Source organism: Serinus canaria, chromosome Z, assembly GCF_022539315.1.
Source record: "Serinus canaria isolate serCan28SL12 chromosome Z, serCan2020, whole genome shotgun sequence".
Lineage (NCBI taxonomy): Eukaryota > Metazoa > Chordata > Aves > Passeriformes > Fringillidae > Serinus > Serinus canaria.
In genome coordinates, this window is record NC_066343.1 from 44,635,548 (window position 1) to 44,657,105 (window position 21,558).

The window sequence follows — 21,558 nt, forward strand, 5'->3', positions numbered from 1 at the left end:
GCTGCCTGGGTACAGAGAGGAAAATCATAATTTGTCTGTAATCCCTAATGCAAACAGTTGTTCATTAAGAAACAAAACTAATGTAATCTTGATGATTTGCTTGGATTTCTACTCTATCATGGTGTTTTGTACAGCTGGCAGGCTAATGTAATTTTACTTAGGAACCCAAAGCAATCTGGTACTCAGACAACACCATGTAGATTTAGGGAAATTTGGGGCTCAGATTAGCATAATACTAACTAATCATGAATATCATTTGCATTAATTAGAGTATTGGGGAAAGATGTTTTTTAAATGGAAGAAAATTGAAAGAAAGATTAAGGGCAAGGGCTTACAAACCTAGTTTTGCTTTATGCAAGAATATAACAGATGATTTATGCTATAATGCCTAATATTTTAATGTGTAAGTATTAATTAGAGTATCAGCAAAAGATTGTTTCTAATTGGAAGAAAACTGAAAGAGAGATTAAGGGCAGAGTTTATGAATCTGCTTTTGCTTGTTGATGCCAGTATGCAGCAGATGATTTCTCCTATAATGCCAAAGAGCCTAATCTGTAAAAGATAGGGTGACTAATACACGACACAGTAACTGCTCTTCTAATTGGACATGGTTGTCAAATATTCTAAATTTTTAAAAATGGTAAAATTGTAGAAGTCCTTTCTGTATCACATGTGAATTTTGCCATATATGCACATGGAGGCCTCCAATTTAAGACCTGCCTTTAGATTACTTCCTGTATTAATATTGTCTTGAAAATGTATTATTTTGTTTCTAGATTTTGAAGGCATCAGAGTGATGAGCTCTATCTCTCATACTTGTATTTCTTTAACTAACCTATGTGGAGCATATCCCTCTGCCAGTGTTGTAATGTGTGATACACTTGCTGTCCATGGCTGAAGCACAAGAGCATGCCCCAAGAAATCTGGGTGCTGTTGCTGAATCTAAATTCATCAGCACTTCTTCTTTGTGTGAATTCTCCTGCTAGGCAGGAGAATTTTCTTAACTTTCCTTGACTGTTAGTAAGTGCACATGGAACAGCAGTTATGAAAGCTTCCCTCCATAATGAAAAGCAACTGTATATATATATATATATATATATATATATATATATATATGTATGTATGTATGTATGTATGTATGTATGTATGTATGTATGTATATGTATATATTAGTATATAAGTATGTATATATATTTAAAACAGCTAAGGAAGAGGTTGCATAAGAACTCCGAGTTCCTGATATACTCCAAAAAGTGCAAGACAGGAATTTTGACTTAAGTAGAACTTAATGTCAGTGTTCCATGGATGAACCTGCAAGTCAGAAGTGCCAGAATACTTATGCCATTTGTTCTGAAAAGGGAAAGGTCCAAAGGCCTTCCAAGATGGTGATTTTATCATATCTATACCCCATCTTTGTTTTTGTCTGAGCTAAATATGTAGGACACACAGGATAATATTGAGGCTAAAAATATGAAATGCTTACTTACACTTAATGTACAAAAAGGAGTAGGATGTATATTTTGCAAGTATTTTTACACATGTTGTGAATTTTAATTTGGCTTTCCTCTCTAAATAAGGAGTTTTCTCTCTAAATAAACTTCAAGTACTTTGTACTTCAGAGCAATGAAAAATGTTTCTGGTTTTGTTTATTTAGTCATTAGGACTGAAAAGGGAAGGTTGGAGGCAGAAAGACAGAGAACATGGCTTGCAGATGGGCAGTCAGTAACTTTTGTTATGTAGCAGCATGTTGCTTTCATATCCAGGAATATATAAGACAGGATTAAATTCCCTGCTCTGCCATGCCTGAAATAAACAGATAGATAGTTGGTGAATGCAGTATTATTCTTTTATTGCAATCTTACAAATTGGAATCAGAGACTCACTCCAAATTTAAAAACTAGAACAAAAAGTGAAATTTAGAGGATATACCTTTCACCTAAAGGAGAATGAAGGTGGTAAACTGGGTTTTCCACACTGATGATACAACCTAGACTGAGCTTCTTATTTTCTTGCCCAACCATTCCCCATTCTTATTATTTAATTAAAAATATATATTTGGCCTCTATTTTGGGATAAGGTTTTTTTTTTTTAACTGTTAATTTTCTGTTGAAAGTTTTGATTGGGATTATTTGGCCCTTTTGAGAAAATGCTGTTTCAATAAGAATTCCCAGACATCCCAAATCCATGCTTGGATGAGAAGTGTGTGAGATCTTTCATCACTGATTTAACATTTAAATGAGAAGTATTTATGGTAACAGGTTGCAAGCATTCTTACCCTTAGAAGAGTCTCAGCCAGTCATAGTTGGATCTAAAAACATATTTGAAGTCATAGCACATCTTTTAAGAAGTTGAATACTTTCTATCCTCGTGTCAAAGAGTAGTGGGTACCTAAGAGTAAGAAATGTGATCAGACAATGACAAGCAACTTTTTAAAAAACACTTTAGGAAACTATGGTTTCTTACCTAGAAGCTGAATCCTCACTTTTGGAACAGCACTTGTTTCAATATATGTACTTTTTGGCAGAACCGTGCATTTTGTTGCTTTACTCCCAGCCACTCTTGGAATAGAACAATAATACCTAACATTTTGAACTAGGACTTAGTTCACTGCACTTAACATGCCAATATATTTCATCCCCTTTGGAATGGTAATGGACCTGGCTGCCTCAAAGTGCAAGTTTAATACAACCACTGCTTGAAACAGAGGTACTAAATCTTGTTTGAAACAACTGAGGTCAAAGAAATGTTTTGACAATGGGATAATATTTATTACTCTACTTCCCAGAAGCATTCAGGTTTGCTTATTTTATTCTTCTGATAGAATTGAAAATAATCCATATCCATAAATCAACACCCAATGGTAAATGCCATTGTGATAGTCTAATAATAGCAACCATCACAGCTCCTACAACTTCACCTGATGATTTTTCTTGGAAACAGACCAGCCCAAAGATGCCCAAAATCATTTCTCTTGCTCATTCACAGCAGTGCACAGGGTGGGATATACCTGGTGGAGACAGTTTGCGGTGGTGTGGACGGCTGCATCTGAGCAAGTGGCCATGGCCTCCCTCTAGAATTAAAAGCTGCTCAAACAGTGGTGTTTAGGGAGGGATTTCTGTCTTTAGCAGATATCTGAAGCAGGATGCCTAAATAGGTACATTTTATTATATGTGGGTCAACTGGTTCAAGGTTTGTCCTTTTGTTCTCTTGAGTGACCATAATTTTAGGTGTTAGTTCATATAATTTTTGTTGTTATCTATAAAGAAATTGCATGGTAACTTCGGTAAAATTACTTCAGAAATCTCTGAGTCTCTTGGGACTAATGTCACTTTTGTCTGACTATTAATACATCCTTAAGAAAGTGACTTACTGATCTGTCTGCTGTAACTTATATGGGCACAGCACTGAGGAACATTTCTGTAGGAACAAAATGATTTTGACTTCGGGAATGTTTTGGTAAGGGAACAAGGGAGTTTTTGCCTGCTTATCTTCTATTAAAGATTCATGAATATTCCACATATTTCCATATATCTACATATATTTCTACATATCTTTGAACCTGAATGATACTCTTTAGTCACGTCCTGTGTTTGACTGCAGCTGTTTCCCTGCCTAACTCTGTTATACATGGTCCCATGTTGAGTTGAGGTATATGTGAGAAAGAGTACTTTGAAACTGTTAGTGCATTGCACAACAGACTTCAGGAATTCAGTTTTCCATGAAACTTGAGACCTGCATGCATTACAAGATTTTGAACTGCCTACAAGCCTGCTAAGCCTCACCAAAAAAGGGACTGAAAGAATTCCTGTAGGGAAGACTGTTTTTCAGGGTTACTTCAGGAACTTACTTCTCTAATTAATCTGAAACTTAAACTAACAACCAGGTGAGTAGCAACATATATTTCAAAGACAAGGTCAGTTTGCTCTCCATTTCCACAAAGTTAATAATCATAATGGCCAAGTTTATCCCTGCTTTAAAAACTTTTTAATGAAGACTATGTACTTATCTGTGCTTAGAATAAGATTAGAAGCTCTCCTTCTTTCGACTACTTATGAGTGAGGATGGGCAGTTGAACACATGCAATCACACTCACTGATCCAGAGAAGTGATTGTTTTCTGAACGACGCTTCCAAGTTGGCAAACTTTTGTGTGTCCCCTTAATTTGTTTCTGAGTGAAAACTGGTGCTCAGGTGTGCAACCAGATCCCTATCAGTCCTGTTAGAATTATCTGTTGTTATGTTGTTATTTATTTTTAGCAGGTACTCACAGCCAGAACTGTTCATAATCACCTCATGACTGGCACTAAGAAGGATTCTCCTCCCCCACCACCCCCCCCCACCTTTTTTTTTTTATATCCTAGCTCTGTAAGTCTGTTGGGAGAAAAGCAAGAGAAGATTTTCAACCCTGTTCAGAAAAGCACTGGCTGCTCCTCTCCCTCTGTTCCCATGGCGCAAATTACACAGCCACAGGAGACTGTGTCCATTTAGAGAAGAGATTAAAAGGAGTAGGGTTACTTAGGCTGGCAGGCATGTAAGTGAGAGGATATATAAGAGAAATATAAATGTTCCAAGTTGTAAGGAAGGTGACTGATTTATACCACTGCAAGTTGGATTAGATGATCAGGCATTAGGTTCCTTCCAGCTGAACCGTTCTACACTATTATATTATGCATAACTAAAGTGGTGCTCAGTGGGATGGGACACATTCATGAGAGTTATGCACAAATAATGTTTGATATGCTATGGGATTAACTAATAGAACTCATGGTTAAAGAGTATCATTTGTCAAATATTCATTGCTTACTGAACTTGCTGGGTTTAATGATGGAATTAGCAGTAGGACCAAGAATGACCAAACAGCCTTCAGTTAAGGGAAGTTTTCCTTTTTATTATCACACATAAATTATGTATTTAGTTACATCATAATGCTGGGAAATTAAGTTTAGAAGCAGAGAGAGATTCATCTTGGAAATGGATATTGTGTTTATACTTCTATTGGTCTGACCTACTCTTACAATTATTTTCTAACTTTTGCTTTGTAGTTAACAAGTGACCATGTCCCACATTTTTGCCACCTCCATTGCTAGCTATACTAACAGGTTTTTCATCTTCCAAGCAATTAATAAAAGGCTAAATATATAAAGCAAAATACAAACACAAATAATTAAAAACTTGAAAAATGAAATAATTTTAAGGTCTTACATTAAAAGCTATAAAGAACTCAGGCTTTCTAGATCAAATCTAAACTACTTCCTAAGTCAAAGCTGGTGGCATGTTGATGTTTAAGTGGCATAATTCAGAAGTAAATCTGATTAAACTGGAATAGTTATATTGGTGTCAATGTCTTAAAGACAATTAAGCCCTCTGACTACTGTGATATGAAATATTCTGCAACAATATGTTGATCAAAGATGCAGAGTTTCCAGATGATGCGTCCTTAAGAAAAATGTAGTTCTGAGGTAGCAGAATGGAGCTCAGAAGTCCAAAGTGTAAAGTTCTTTTACTGCAAAACTTCTCCTCAGCAACAACATTTTAGGTTGTCTGTGTCTTGTTCTCTGTAAGTATGACATTTGGTTTGTCTGGAGGGACAGATGAGTGGTGTGGCTCGGCAGACTAGAGGCTTGAAGAGCTGAAGAAGTAAACCACTGAAACTATGAAAAACTGGTTACTAACTATGCTTTATTCATCTGATGTGAACAAACTCACAATCTTCTAATGCATGCTTTTTTCTGCAGGCCTAATACAATGTATATAAACAAAGTTACTTCTGGGCATTGCTGCCATTCCCAAGCATGCTGATGGCACCATTCCGATGGCAAGGAGAGAAGTGCTGGCCAGACATACTCTCAGTGGCACCATACAGTTTCTTCTCATTCCATGAAGAGCAGAGGTTTGGACTCTGTCACTTTGCTTTTCTCTCCAAGCAAAGTTTGGTATAGGCAAGGTGTTTTGATATTAGCACTGCAAGAGGAGTGTATGAGTTGCTATTTCAGATCACTGCCCTGAGGCTGGCACCAAAATTAGGCTGGGATGGGGTACCAGCTGCTTAGTGTATGTTACCCAGCACCAGCAGTGATGTACTCTGGCAGTTTAGCAGCAGGACTGGTCACATTTGTCAGAGTACCTCTGCATTTCATTTGTGTTACCCTTATTTGTCTAGAGTTCTCCTGTCAGAGAAATTTCTCCTGCCTTGATAAATGTTCATGAAAAAATTTACTAACACTTGATTCAAGGTTAGGTTGTGAAATTTCACCATCTCAGCTCCTTATGCACAGAAGGAGAAGGGAATTTTGCCTTAAATTTGCTTTTTTTTTCTCCTGCTTTATATGTGCACTGTGTAACTTTTTGTCGAATGTTTTAGACAGATAATGAATATGGGCTTATTATTCTAATACCTGATTGCCTGTAAAAAAGGGAAGTTAATTACTATCATTTTTAATGGGAGGCTTGATATTCACAGAAAAATTCCAGTTTTATAACTTCTGCCCCATCCTTGAAAGTGAAAATGAGAAAGGATTATTAAATAAAAAAAGAGATCTCAGAGAACTCAACTACTACTGCCATTGCTAGCCCTCTGTAAAAAAAGGCTTCTATTCATATAGATGGCAAAATGAAACTTAAAAGCAACAAAGACAGTATTGACTCCGTTGTATCAGGTGACATCAGTTCAGGTCTCCAATGGGTTATTCTGGGACCCTTCTGATTTTATCACACATGTTACCTTTTCTTTTTTTTTTCTTTGACTGATGTATATTTATCAGCATGCTAGACAGGATGTAATTATCTTGTCCTTTTAATCCTCACAACAGCACAAGCAGACTGCTATTGTGTAAATACATGTGAATGAACTGCATATTGTTTTCTTAAATACTTCGATTGGTTCCACATGTGTCTTTTTGCTTAGGAAACAGCAAAGGGACAACCTAAGGCATTCAAAGATAAGAAAAATCCTTGTCTTTTTTCAGAAGTTCATTTTATTTTAAAATGTAGAGCTCATAGCAGAATTTTTGTAACACAACAGACTGTGATAGGAAAGAGGTGCCCTTATACTATTGGCAGCAACTGCTTTGATTCAGGAAAAGTTTATTTTTGCACAGCTGATGCCACACGTAGCTTTTTTATCTATAGAAGAGATGGAAGATACGTTAGGAAACAGTAAAAGGAACTTGAAAATGGCCTCTTGTCAAAATATTCTCAACTCCCATTTTGCAGAACATCTGCTAAATTAGAAAGCATGATTGCGCCAGTTCAGTCCTTTACAGTAGAGCTGCCAAAAAGTTTCTGATGCAGCAGCATTATGCTAAGACTCATAGTGAGACTGCAGAATCTACTCTAAACAAGCAACAGCTATAGGTGATGGCAGCTTGCAATTGCTTCCTACTCACTCATTTTGAACATCTTTGTGCATATGGGCACTGCAGTGTTTGGTCTCAACTTCACTGTGACTCTGAAAGCCATCATAACTTCGAGCATCAACAGTCAGAAAAGGTGTGTCAAAGACACTTGCCTCTGCTGCACAACCAGAAAACTGCCAGGACTACAGAGAGACAAAGTCCTCCAAGGCAAAGACAAATAAAAACCTGCTGCAATGCCTATGGTGGTGCAAGAGGAGCATCTATAGCTCAAGTATGAAAGAGGATCTATAGGAGGAGAAGGTCGGTAGAAGGTCAAGTTCAATAACCCTGGAAATTTCTCTCAGCCATGCTTTCCTAATAGTTTTCCAGCATTCGACCATCATAACCCACATGAATGGATATTTAAACAATATTGCCCAGAGTTTCAGGGAAACAGCCGTTTGTTCCTCACTCATCTTCTTGTTTGTTTTTCTGCTGATTAGATTACAACAAGTAATCTACCTGGGTCCAAGGAGGGGATAAATGTATGCTGTTTAACACTAAGCTCGTTTGCTCTAAGTGAAATACAGTGAAGTCCTCACCTAGTATTTAGAACTAAGTGATGTAGAGCTACTAGTTCAAAAGTGGAGCAGAGACTATACATAACAAACACAAAACTTCATGTTTAGAGGTATAGAGCTGAAATGTAGAAAGGAACATTTAGCAGTCAAAATGAAAGTGTTTTGTTTTTTTTTTTTTTTTTTTATGTGTGTGTGTGTGTGTGTGTGTGTGTTAAACAGTGAGGAATTGGTAAAGGGGCTCTGAATTTTTCAGCGGGCTCCTTTAGATTCAAGACAGGGTCAAGTCATTGAGGAATGTTCAGTGTGCAAAAGCCTTTAGGAAATTTGGGGAAAATAATTTGGTTAGGAACTTAGAGGAAACATTTTTGAAGGGTAAATTAAATAAATTTAAGAGGGAAGGAGAACAGGTCTCAGGTATTTTGCTGTGAAAGCTCCTTGAGATTACAAACATACTTTTAGTTTTTCAGTCATAGCCTTTGTTCAATAGTTGTGGTAGCTGGATTGCTAAATTATTTTTCCACAGAGAGGGAATCAGAAGTAAAAGTTTCATTTTTCCTTATGTAAGAACAAATGCTTTTTGTTTTGGCTGACACAGAGAGCAAGATACTAAACTAAGTTCCTGCCAGCTTAATCAGACATAGAAAGAACATTGTTCACCTGCTGTAAAACAAAAGACATTAAATAACACTATAGATTCTGAAGGGAGATATCCTCTTGCTAAAGCCCTCTGTTATTTGCTGTGGTTTCCCATTATCCTGATTCAGTGGAATGCTTTGCTGCAGTGGCCATATACAGCCTTCCTGTGCGACTTATAGAATTGTCTGTATTTCGGAACATAATTATCAGCCATTTATACCAGAGCTTCAAAAACTCTGTTATGGTTGAACTGCAAGAAAGTAGGTAACTGAGGAAACCAAAAATATTTCCATTTTAAACAGAAAAGCCTCCTTTTGTGGTTTAATCAGCTCTGCCCAGATATTAAAAATATTCTCTTTACCAAAAATGAAAAGATTTAAAAAAAATATATACCTCACATAACTTCTCCTCAGGTCATCAGCCTTGTCCATTTTGGTAGCCCTGTGTGTATAATGTCTTCTGTAGCATTCCAAGATGGCTGCAAAATATGGCCTGTATCTGGAAATTGTCCTAATTTGTCAATTATCTGATTTGTGAATTGTGTTTAAATGAATATTCATGCCTTTATCTCTCATCTGAAAGGCCAGAGGATTAGCAACAGTAAAATGCTATGGGATTTGTTGAAGTAAAAACCTCAGCATGACTTTATTTCCACAAGGCTACATCCTTCGTAGTGCATTTGGAAAAAATCACGTTGGAATTCAGACAAGCAGGTTTTTACAAGCAGTGGAGCAGAAGTATTGGCTCAGTATTGTCATGGTTATCTTAGTTTTCTTCTTGAAAATTTACTCCTATAAAGGGATCTGAATGTAAGAGTGCAAAGAAATAATGCTATTCAAAAGAAGGCTCTGTTTGCTTTGTATCAAAAAATATCCCAGCTGTCCAACTAGTAATTAAATTAGAAAACACTAAGAGATAAAAAGAACACTTATGAATAGTAGTTGAATGAGTCACTGAGTCATCTCAATACAGTTGCATGAAGTAAATGTCTTATCTTTGACATGACGGTGGCATCCTAGAAACTACAATGACTTGATGTTTATGATGCTCCAGTATTTATGTTTTACTAGACCTTTTTGTTTCCAGTAGTAATAAATATTTTCACAGAAGGTATTTTTTACCTGTCTACACATCTGGAGTTCTGAAAACTCAGGCAATTGAATGCAACTGTGTGCTGAGCTGGAAACAGGGACTGCTTTGGACTTAATCTGTTGTTTGCTTTTTTCTTTTTGCTCGCTCTCCAGTGGTCAGTCATGTTTGCCTGGAAATCTCTTTGGTATTCCAGGTGCCTATAAGCTCTTTTGGACCTTTCTGAAATCACTCTGCTGGCAATTATTTTCCATTGGCTCATCGGTGTAATCTTGGTGTGTCAGCAGATTGCACTAACAATCCCTGCCTTCTTACAACCAGTTTGACAGACTGGATGAAGATACTGCCATGGTTCAGACTTTTCTGTGTTTGTGGCTGCAACAGATTGTTATTCCTGGAGCTGGTGCACAGCCAAGGCCTCTGCAGGCGTTGGGCAGGTTCTCAGGGGGAGAAGAGGCACACACACCCCGCTTCACTCCAAACATGATGCTAACCAGGACTTGGATCTCAGCAGGCTGTGTCCTGTTAAATGCAGGGAAGATTGCTCTGGGCTGCCTGAAGGCACGTGTGTGCAGACAAACTCACAGAAGTGAGCACACACACACAAGCAGGGAAATAGCCATATGACCTTGCTAGCAACCAGGACTGGAAAAACAACTTAAAAGAGAATGACGTAAAAGATGTCTGTGCATAGCTGTCTAAAAATTAATATATACAGCAACAGGTTGTTTTCTATCCTTTTGGGGTAGAAGTGCTGAGCACAATTAGCATCTCTGTACAACAAGACATATCTGCTATATCTGTGTTAAGATTTAGCACAGGTTTCAGTCTGCCTGATTTATTTATAATGAAATGTTAACTAAATTGAAAGGGAACTGTTGCTTCTCTTGTGAGATTTTATAGCACCTTAACTTCTTAGACTCTATTAAAATTTGCATCAGTCAGCCCAGAAGAGAAGGATGCCAGAATAGATTTAAGAAAATTCAGTCAAATGGTACTCCAACTAGCTGTTGGCTATGCCTCTAATTTCTTGTGTGGCAGACTTAAGACTGCTCTACTCAATATCAGTTTTTCTTGTCATGCTTGATGGGGTAATGTTATAAGCTAGACTCTCTTTGTGCACATAGTGAATGTTTATGTAAAGTGAAATAAGGGGAAGAAAAGGGTGTTAGCCCTTAATGTTTTATCTAAATCACCCAGTAATATCTCTAGAATGAGATAATCTACAGAAAATCAGTATTCTCTAACTAATTAAATCATTACACCTATAAGGAAAGGCCCTTCACGTTTGTCAATTTCAGTTACTTAGCCTCTGAAACATTTTTTAATTAGTAGTGTGTGTATATATATATATATATATATATATATATATATATATATACACCTTGTCAACACATTCAAATAGAAAGTGCACGGCAGTTGTGTTAGTGCCTTAACTCTCTAGTGGAGGATTCAGCAAAACCCCACTGGGATTCAGGGCAGGTATGCCAATATCTATAACATGATTTTATCCCAATCGCAGCCACAATGAGTTTTCTGAATCATCTAAGAGCTGTCTTTACGGAGCTGCCTCATGTACATCTGCCTGGAAATACTAATATGTACAAATGTGCATAAAAATATACACCCCCCCCTTCCCCCCACATACACACACAGCCCACACATACATATATATACATATCTATATATGTGTTAACACAGGTTTGTATAGATATGTGTTTGTGTTCATGTCTATGTCTGTGTTTATATATGTCTGTCTACTTGTGAGACAGAGGAAGATCTTCTAAATGAGATATTGATAACTTAATGTACAATGCCTGTTCTGATCCTTGAAATTCTCTTCATTATGTGCAACCCATAATGAATGAAGAAACAGAGCTTGCCTTTATGCATTATGCTTTGTTTGGAGAAACATTTCTCTGTCTATTGGTTTTTAAACTCGGCTACTCAGACTCTTATTATGCAATAAAGTGGAGACTTCTAATTCTTGCCATGCAACCTGTGAAAGTTTTGCTTACTAAATTAGTTATTTCAGAGGAGGAAAATACAGGGTTTTTTCAAAACATCTGCATATATGTGTGCACAAATACTGCCTTTATTTTTTGGGGGGGAAAAAAGCCAGACCCTCAAAGCAATGATAGGCTGTTTAGAGTCTAGTGTGACCAAGGACCTCTTTGATCATATAGCTATAGTAACAACTGAGTGATATTTTACACCAGAGGGTGGGAAACAAGGGGTTCTGCAAATGGAAGGTATAGAGCAGATTGGGTTTTAGGAAGAATTTTAATTACAATAAGAAGAGAAAACAGGTTTTACACAGATCTTTAAAGAAAAATAGAAAAAACCAAACTGATAGTCTTTCCTACTCTAGGTTAAAAAACTCATCTTTTGACATAGTTCCCTCATATTGTACTTCCCATGTCTAGCAGTTAAGTTAATGGGAACTGTAAAGATGTTTCCCTAGTAACCTGTGTGGGAGCTGAGAAGTGTGAAAGGAAAATAAACCAAACCCCCTAGGTGAAACAGCCCTGAAGCCCCATGTTTTTATGGTCTTCACTTAAGGTGTTGCATAGCTGTGGCATCCATGAAAATTTATTGGAACAGGTAAACTGATGCAGGTAAACTGTAGCAAAGTTTAGTAAGTGTCATCTAGGAGTAATGTTCTTCAAACTTTCTGACAGATGAAATGAAGCAATCTAAAGAGGCACTGTGGAGATTTAGTAACCACAAAATTAAAGTTTTGCAAGGACAAACAAAACTAGCATTTTGCACTTGCTGAGCATAAAGTTTCTAGGGAAGAAACCAAGATTTTTAAACTAAACTCTATGTGAAAATTAATAGTTTTCTCTGAATCACATGGTTTTCAAGCAAGAAGACAGCATTTGGTCCTGTGGATATTAAATTTATTTCCCTGATTCTCGGTTATTGTTTGAGAAGCTATAAATATAATCTCTGTTAATGAGGGTGGCTACTCTTAAGGTGAAAGATTTTATAAAAAAAACCCTCAAGGATAATTCCGTTTATAAAGCAAATATTACCATGGATACAGTCCATAGGAACTTCAGAGAAACACGAAGAGAGTTGTCTATCTGGAAAGAAAATAAAAATGGAAACTTATGATGGAAATCTAGTCCTACAGAGGAGATAGTGAGGTGAAGTGAAATAAGATTCCTCAAGGAGTGAATGTGGGACCAAGTTTTTTTTTCTTAGCGCAGGACAAAGGAACAGTGCAGTCCTTTGAAAGGCTGCCTGTGAGGCCTTCAGCATTCCTTATCAAGACACAAAATAAAAGTAAAAAGAAATGTTCACCAAAAGAAACAACACCAGCAAGGAAGGGCAAGTTCATAAATAGTCAAATGACAAAGTTAAAATGGTGCTCATGACAGTTACAGGATAAGAGCATTCACATGGATGGGGCAGATATTGCCAAATCTTTGCTGGCAGAACAAGGAAAAGCAGATGGAACAAAACAAGTAAATAATTAAAAACTAATGTCACAAACACATCTGATTTTGCCTCTCCTCTACTTTAACATTCTGTTACAAGTACAGGTCTGCCAGCAACTGAAGAAGCGTTTACCCACAAAGCATCTGCAGAGCTTTATTTATAATGTCTATTAGATCACTGCCCCAGGTAAATATCCAAAGAGAATGCATGATAAATATTTTGCTTGATTCAAATTTTAGCTATTTTTAATGAATCTCCTCATTAAAATGCTTCTCACGTACACAGGTGCATGCATTCATTAGGGAGATGGCACTTCCTTTTCCTGGTGGATCAATACCAGCTTTGTTTAAACAGGTCTGCACTGACAGATCTGTTTTCAGCAATTACTACTTTCTGGTCTAATTTTCTGGTCTTAATGGCCCTATGTTCTCCATTTTAGTACCTAGAAGTGTAAAAGAACACTCACCAAGCATGACACACTAACCTGTTGGCATGTGCTAGCTTCACTTCTCAGGATTTCCAGGCACCTCTCTGCATTTGGGGTTACAGACAACAGATATGCCACCTATGTTTTACTAATCCTTTTTCTTTATGACATGGAAGTTTAGATTTACTGAGATTGGGAAATACAGCAATCCTTCTGCCTTTTAGGTCCTTTGCAGATAATTTCCAGTGCTGCTAATACAAAGTGCTTAATATTATGTGGCATACATGTCAGCTGAGCTCAGTCCCTCGGCATGATGCTGCATTTGAGCAGCAGTTTCTGCCTTCCTGAGATTGTAAGCAATGTAGGCAAATAATTGTGGACAACAGAAACTCTTCAGGAATTCTATGCTGTATGTTTTTCTGGAGTTTTTACTCATTTATCTCTGAGAAAGCAAAGGGTTCAGCCCTCTGTGCCTGCATTATCTCTCTGCAAGTATGGTATATAATGAGGGAACAGCTTAGTAGAGAAAATTTTAAATCCCCTCATTTTGATGAGATATCATGAGGGCCTTTCTATTTGTGATTGTCATAAATGACTGTGAGATTTGCAAGTCCTCCTGTTTTTTAATAACTTACATGCATATATAGAGAGAGATATAAATCATATTTCAGTTAAATAATTATGTGATTGTTCTTTTACATTTTTTCCAGTTGGTTTGGCTTATTATTCAATTTGACTTTTAAGTCATTTGGCTGTGTTTTACTCTCCAACCAAACAGTTTCAACTTAAAAGTATTTTTACTTTAGCCAGCATTTGGAAGAAAATTTTGCATTTGTCTTCATGCTCTTTTCCTGAAGTCAGCTAATCTACTTCAAATCCTTGAAAAAATAAGACACCATTTTTGTTTGGTTGGTTTTTTTTAGTCCAAACTACCAAGTCAGATTAAAAGCCATGAAGAACAGTCAGCCAGCTGATGAAGTGTGAGAACTATGTATTGCCTTTTCTTGCTTGTATCTGATTTCCATTTAGAAAATTCAAAGTAAGAACATGCCTTTTCAAAGAAAAAACCAGTTGTTTGAAAATGCACTTGAAATCAAATAGCTTTTCCTTCCCATATAATTCAATCTAGTGCAATGATTCCTCAACTGTTTCAGAACTGTGAAGATGAGTTATTTTGTCAGAACGTCACTGCGCCAGGCTGACATGGCTATTCTGCTTCTGAAAATATAGATATTATTCCCACATGATCTTGGGGTTGTTATTACACATCTATTGTCTCTAATTGTATTCTGAAAAAGAGTTCATCTGCTTATCTCTTGCCTGTGTCAAAATTCCTTAGTTTGATTTGCAGGGATACTGTGTAGGAAATCTTAACTTTTACAAAGCTCTCTCTGAAGCTTCAGAAAGGAATAGGGTTTAAGAACCTCCAAATATACTCTTATTTGATTTTAAAACAGCACAAAAGCTCTGGGTAAAATTTTTCCCTGTCATTGGTGATTTAGATATTTCCTTTGTTGATGTCAGTTGTGTGCTTAGAGCAAATGAAATCTATGCTTTCATTTGCTAGAGGCATACTGTGCATATAAGTTTAGCAGAATTAATGTCTCCTCTGCCCAAACAAAGAAGAAAATTGATAGTGTTTATTACTGGTTTTTTTTAATTTTAAAAAAGTAATTTCTATTTTGTGAATTTTTTGCCCTGTAAATTGCCATCTACTTACATCACCTCACAATATAAACAGATTAATTTGATTTGCTGCCGTAAAAATTTTGACATAAGCAATAGGTTTAACGTGGGTGTAAATCTGGTTTTCAAAGACAAAGGAGTCCTTGAGTCCCTCACGTGGTGGCTTGTGAGAATGGCAGCAAAATATGAAACACTGCTTTGCTGTTCAGAAAGGAGGCTTTTGTGTGGAACAAAATGTTTTGAATATAAAGTCTGGCCAGAAAAGCAGATAGTTTAGAATCCTAGCTGTTAGCTATGTAAATTATTTTGTATTTATTTTAAACCTGTTATAGTTAGACTTTTGCCACATGAAGTTAATCATTCCTTCTTCAGAGGCTTTATTCTGATCTCAGAAGTAAGGGTCTGTTTTTGTTTATTAGTTGTAGCACACTATGATCTCATCTTTTAAGGGGATATACCTATGTTTATTTTCACAATGAGGGTGTGTTTCAGAATAAATTGAAAAGAGGGCGCATGCTCCCACTCCTCTAAAGGTAGCAATCTTGTGTGCATTTTCACATGAAGTTTGATTTTACAAGTTAATTTTATCAGACTTCATGGCATTTCTCTCAGCAAATCACCATCACCATGTTTTTAAAAATTCACCTGTACACACAAATGATGTCCTGTGGTATGTTTACAGTTGCCATGTATCTCTTAAGGGCTGCAACCCGTATTACATTCCTACATAAAAGTTAGCTGGAGGACCTTGGTAGGAAACTAGCCCAAGGGGTGGTACATTTTTGTTTGTCTGTGCTTTCAATTCGTTGGCGTTGGCTGAGTACCACTACGTGCTGTTACCTTCTTTAGAGCTGAAAACTGCTGCTCTGTCTGTGAGCTCCTGAGCAAGTGAGGCTCTGTGTAAGTGAACAAAAGAATTCCTGATGGTGCTGAATCCATGCCTTTCTGTCGCATCCCTTTCTACACCAGAGAAGGTTTCAGATTAAGTTCTGGGTATTTAAGGACTTGTGCAATTACCGTCTGGTAGATGCTGCTATTTATCCTCTCAAGTCTGGTCTTTTTCTCCTTCTTATTTTAGCATTCATCTCTCCCATGACCTCTCAAATAACAAGTATAAAAATTAGGCTGTGAAGAAATACTAGATGCTCTTCAAAAAGAATCAGATTTCTGCTGTATCCTTACAATTGTCTTTCCTTCATATGTTACATACGCCCCTGTGAATGAATCCAGCAATAGCTGGATCAGGATTGATACAAGCATAGTGTTCATATTACTTTCATTCACTAAAAATTATGTTTCCAGTAACCAGTTCCAATTTTGGAAGAAAAACTTCCAGATGTGACTGATACAGTATTTGCTGCTTGGGAAGAGCTTACAATGTCAGTGTCTCCATGGTCCTCTTTAAAATTTTGGGCATGCTAGTCACAGAGCTCCTCAGTGTTGCCATCTACCCGAACACGAGATCAAAACAGAAAAAAGAAGCTCTTCAAGCTGAAGATGCTAAAAATTTCCCAAGTCCTTTATGAAGAATAGATTCAGGAATAAAAGCTCCCCTGTTTCTCGCCTTTTTCTGTGTCACTTGCCTCTCTCCTGATTAAAGAATTGGCTTTGCCAAATTGGTGTATGCCAAAGACCTCATTTCCTTCTGAGATGTGTGTCTGTGTATTACTTGCACTGAATACAAACTGAGAAAACGACCTGGCTTTGTGGTCTGACTTGAACAGAGCTTAATTGCATCCAGGTCCCTGCTGAGATCTCAGTGAGACTTAGCTGACAGCTCATGATCCACCTTAAATATAAGCTTTGGAAAAGATAAAAAGTAACCTGAAGCAAACCAGCACAATTAAACCAAAACAAAATTAGAACTGTGTGTTCACAGGGAGAAATGCAGAGGAAGTTCTTCAGGTGGGTTTTGCTAATCCCTGCTTTACTACAATACAGATTGCTCTTAAAGTCACTTTCGTAACGGTTACATTTAGACAATGACAAGAACCTTTCTGCTTTCTAATGGTTTTAATAGGAAAGTCTTCAAAGCAGAGCCTTTTGGAAATTGGCATTATTTTTAAACTGCTTTTTCTTTTTCTGGGCTACTTAATAGGATAAATTCCAAAATCAAAAATGGAGCTCTCAAGCAATTAGCAAACCAGTACACTTTAATGGAATATTTAACAAATTTAAAGGAAACTTTAAGCAATTTTTTCCATGTCAACAAGCTTTTACAGGAAGGTCTCTATATTTAGAAAGACAGGAGGTCTCTTAAATTTGCAGAGCTGAAAATCTTTGAGGAAAAAAAAAAACAAAACAAAACAGTGTAACCAGTGACTTTGGTTGTTCTGTGCAGTCTGCTTGGAGAAACTGTGTTCAACCCTTCACAGTATGGACGTGGATGATGCTCCTGTTAGAACTGCGCTGCATCTTTTTACTTCTGCTGTCATATTTGCCAGGTGTTTTGTTTGTTGTGATGACACAGAGGAGGCAGTTCAGCCTATTTGCCTTTGAAGGGGCAGAACACGTGGACTGTGAGCCCATGTTGCAGCATTCCTGAGCCAGGAATAGGAATCCATTTATGCAATAAACAGCAAAGCAGAGAGATGACCTCTGTCTACTGGAGCCCTTGGTAACACGTGGCTTAAATAAATAATGAAACTTTATTGTCCGACCATATCTTCCATCCTAGCCACACAATGGTATTTAAACCTTGATGTTTAAACATGGGATTTAAACATTGCAGCAATTTTCTTATATGGTCATAAACATTTAAAAGCTGATGGGTTCTACTTAAAAGGGCCATCCCACAAAAATATGCTTTCTGTTTCAGTATATTGCTTTGGTTTTTGTTTGTTTGTTTGTTCATTTGTTCCATAAACAAACAATGTGAAAGGATGTCCATTTTTTCCAACTGATGCTATAGGAGATTTCTTTAGCAGTAAGAGACTGGAGAGAGTGGAACAGTTTGGGAACAAAAGGGAGCCTCTGTTTTTAACTTTATATTCAAAGGAGGGTGTTATTTATTGCAGTAAACTTTGTAATGAACAATTTTTTAAAAGAAATATTTTGTCAGATAATAAGGCTTGAATAATTCCAGGGAAGTAAATGTCTATAGTTCTTAATAAATGTTAGAGGACTTGAAATTACTGCTGCTAAATTAAAATTTTAATCACTGGGCTAAAGTTGTTTCACTTCATATTTTGTTTGTTTGTTTCATTTTCAGAAGGAGATCTTACAGATGAGCATAGTGCCATAAAGTATGGATGAGGGAGATTTAATCAGAGCACACGGGAATGTAGTATACAACCAGACTGCAATTATTAGACCATTTCCACTTTCTTAAGAAGATCTTACTCTCAATTATTTGCTAGAAAATAAATGAGTAAACTAATAATAATGCTGGAGTCTTAGTCTTGCTTCCATAATAGATGGCTCAGAAGAGATCCTTTGTAATTCAGTCTCAATACCATATGTCTCTGTTGACATTAAAGTGCTTAGTTCCAAATGAGTTGGCTTCATTCAAGCATCTTAATTCAAGAGTGGATGATTAGATCTTAAGCTAAAAACCTATTAGGATGTAAGCACTTATGTTGCTGAAAGGTATTAAAGGAACAGCATAGTGTGGTTGCAGATAAATCCTCCATATCTACTACTGATTGGTTAAACCTTGTTTGAGCTTCAAACAACATTAAAAAGTAGCTGAAATGTGCAAAGCTGAATGAATGACTAAACCTTGAGGATATGTTATGTGAAAATAAATTTTGATGGCTTTTTGGGAAGTGGAGAAGCTCAGATATGGGAATCAGGCACTCTGAGCAGAAGTAACATAAGATGTTTTAAAGCACACACAGACGCTTTGTCTTTTAGAACTGAAAATTGTGGGTTTTGCGTTAGTGAGTAAAGCATGGCAAATACTAAAAAAAAATTCAAAGAAATTTATTCAGCCATTCTTTGGCATGGTAACCAGCACTTTTGATAATTCTGCAAGCTGTGTATTAGATTATATTTTTTTTTTCACCTGGAGACCAGTGAGAAAAAATCAAACAAAACCCCAATCTTTGTACTAAGTGAAAATAACTCTTATCTGATTTATTACTAAATAAAACTAAAATTCTGAAAGTAAAAATTGCTATTTCAGGGAATTAATTTGTGGCATAATTTATTCTGTGTGTGACCCAGACCACTATGAATCTACACTCCAACGTATATGTTTTTTCTGCAGCCTTATAAAGGATAAAAGAAAAGAAAATAATTATGTATGGGTAAGTGATTAAAAAAATATTTAACAAAAATATCAAAAACTGAATTTCAGAAGCAATCCTATGGCTCATGGGATATATTTTGATGGCTTTTTTGATTGTCTGGCTTTGATGTTCCAAAAAGGTCTGCAGGGTAAGATTTTCAAGAAGTAACTCTTCCATAATCTGAATAACCCTTCCATGTCTGAATAACAGGTAAATACTCATATTATTTTAGTAGTCATATTCCTTACAATAATGTTTTTAGAATATGTGTTTAAACATAGAATGTGTTTTTAAACAAATAATATGTTTTTAAAAAATCATTAATTTAAGTTGCAGCCATCTAAAAAGAATTTAAGCTCCTTATGATGACTTTTGCAGACATACAGGAATTTTTTAGATAGTGTAATATAGGGTGGATATATATTAAAAAAAGATATGAAAAATCTGATTAAAAGTGCAATGACTGACTTTGTCTTGTTTGTGCTCACTTACCGATGGTTCTTTAGTAGTGCCCATGATGCTGACCTGTCCTCATTCCTTGCTGCAAGAATGGCATTTAGAATGCTGGAGAAGATGATGAATTCGCTATTATACACACTGCTATCATGTGGAAGGGAAAATAGGAAATAGTTTTGCTTTAGGCTGTAATGAATAGATATTTAGTACATATTAGATATTTACATATTAGATATTTATATTTTTACATATAGATATTTAGTACATATTTAGATGAAAGCTATTTAGTACATGTCCATGTGTGAGAAGATGCTCCACTTAGAAAACACTTTTAGAAATCGGCTCTGTCTGAGAGATACAGTCGTCCTGGTGAATGAACAGTGAAGAATGAACTTCTTTTTGAAGGCCTCATTTGTTAAGCAGAAATTGGTAAGGGACTTCTGCTGCAGTCGAGAACCACACTTTACTATATAAGCATGTCAAAAAGTCATAGAATCATAAAATTGTAGTATAGTTTAGGTTGGGAAAGATTTGCAAGATCTCTAAGACCATTTACTCCAACCATTAACCTAACACTGGCATAGTCACCCTTTCCCTAAGTGCCACACCTCCAGAAATGGTAACTCCACCACTTCCCTGAGCAGCCTGTGCTAATGAATGACAATCCTTTCAGTGATTCTTTTTTCCCTCATCTAAACCTCCTCTGGTGCAACTTGAGGCCATTTCTTCTTCTTCTGTCACTCGTTACTTGGGAGAAGAGACCAAGCCCTATCCAGCTATAACCTCTTTTCAGGTAATTGCAGAGAATGATAAGGTCCTTTCTCAGCCTCTTTTTCTTCAGGTTAATAACCCTAGCTCCCTCACAGAACTTGAGCTCCAGACCTTTCACCAGCTCCATTGCCTTTCTCAGGGCACGCTCTACAATTTCAGTGTCTTTTTTGTGGTGAAGGTTAAAGAGGTCTGTGATTCTACAGGGCCTCAGAACCTCTTTTCTAGTGTTTCAACCCTGTTTCTACTAAGAAGCTGATCTGCTGCAAATGAAGGTAGACAGAAAATGTTGAATTTTTTCCTGCCCATTGCAATGCTGTGGAATTCTGACAACAGCACCACTGCTGATTTGTGGTTCTGGAGATATTCTGGACCAGTGTGTCACTGGATCACTGGCCAATGAAATCCTGCTTAGGATCCAGCCTGGAATTCAAATCTGGTTTTCCCCAGTTAGTCACAGCATGCAATGAGGCTGCAAAGTTGCAGCCTCAGCTTGTGTTGGCTGCAGGAGCAGACAACTACTTACCCACCATTTTAAAGCCAGTTATCTTTGCTTTGGGACTAGCTTGAACAGTTTGAGTACATTCACAGCACACTTTTCAGACTATGGCCATGGTGTTGATCCAGTCATGAGGATTACACAGCTGCATATCATTGACAGACAGGATGAGATTCAGACAAATTGGAAGTAGTCAAACCAAGAAACATTTCACCCATCTATCCGAGAAATTCAGATCAGTGTTGACAGGTTTTGGGAAAAAAGAAGGAAGGAAGTGGCAGAAGGAAGTGGCAGAAGGAAGTGGAGGAAGTGGCGGAAGGAAGTGGCGGAAGGAAGTGGCGGAAGGAAGTGGCGGAAGGAAGCGGCGGAAGGAAGCGGCGGAAGTGGCGGAAGTGGCGGAAGTG

At 37.0% G+C, this 21,558-nt stretch overlaps 1 long non-coding RNA gene across 7 annotated transcripts in view; it reads right to left on the reverse strand.

Moving 5' to 3' along the window:
* The window catches only part of LOC108962605 (uncharacterized), a 66,603-nt gene that overhangs the window by 17,271 nt on the left and 27,774 nt on the right, over window positions 1–21,558 (reverse strand). For 4 of the 7 annotated variants that reach the window (XR_001991279.3, XR_007780554.1, XR_001991277.3 and 1 more), the window contains 2 exons: window positions 19,924–20,031; window positions 2,276–2,388 (listed from right to left, as the gene is read on the reverse strand). This is a non-coding gene — a long non-coding RNA (uncharacterized LOC108962605). Of the gene's footprint in view, window positions 1–2,275; window positions 2,389–12,677; window positions 12,729–19,923; window positions 20,032–21,558 lie in introns of all 7 variants that reach the window. The other 3 variants (XR_007780556.1, XR_007780557.1, XR_007780555.1) reach the window with 2 other exon arrangements.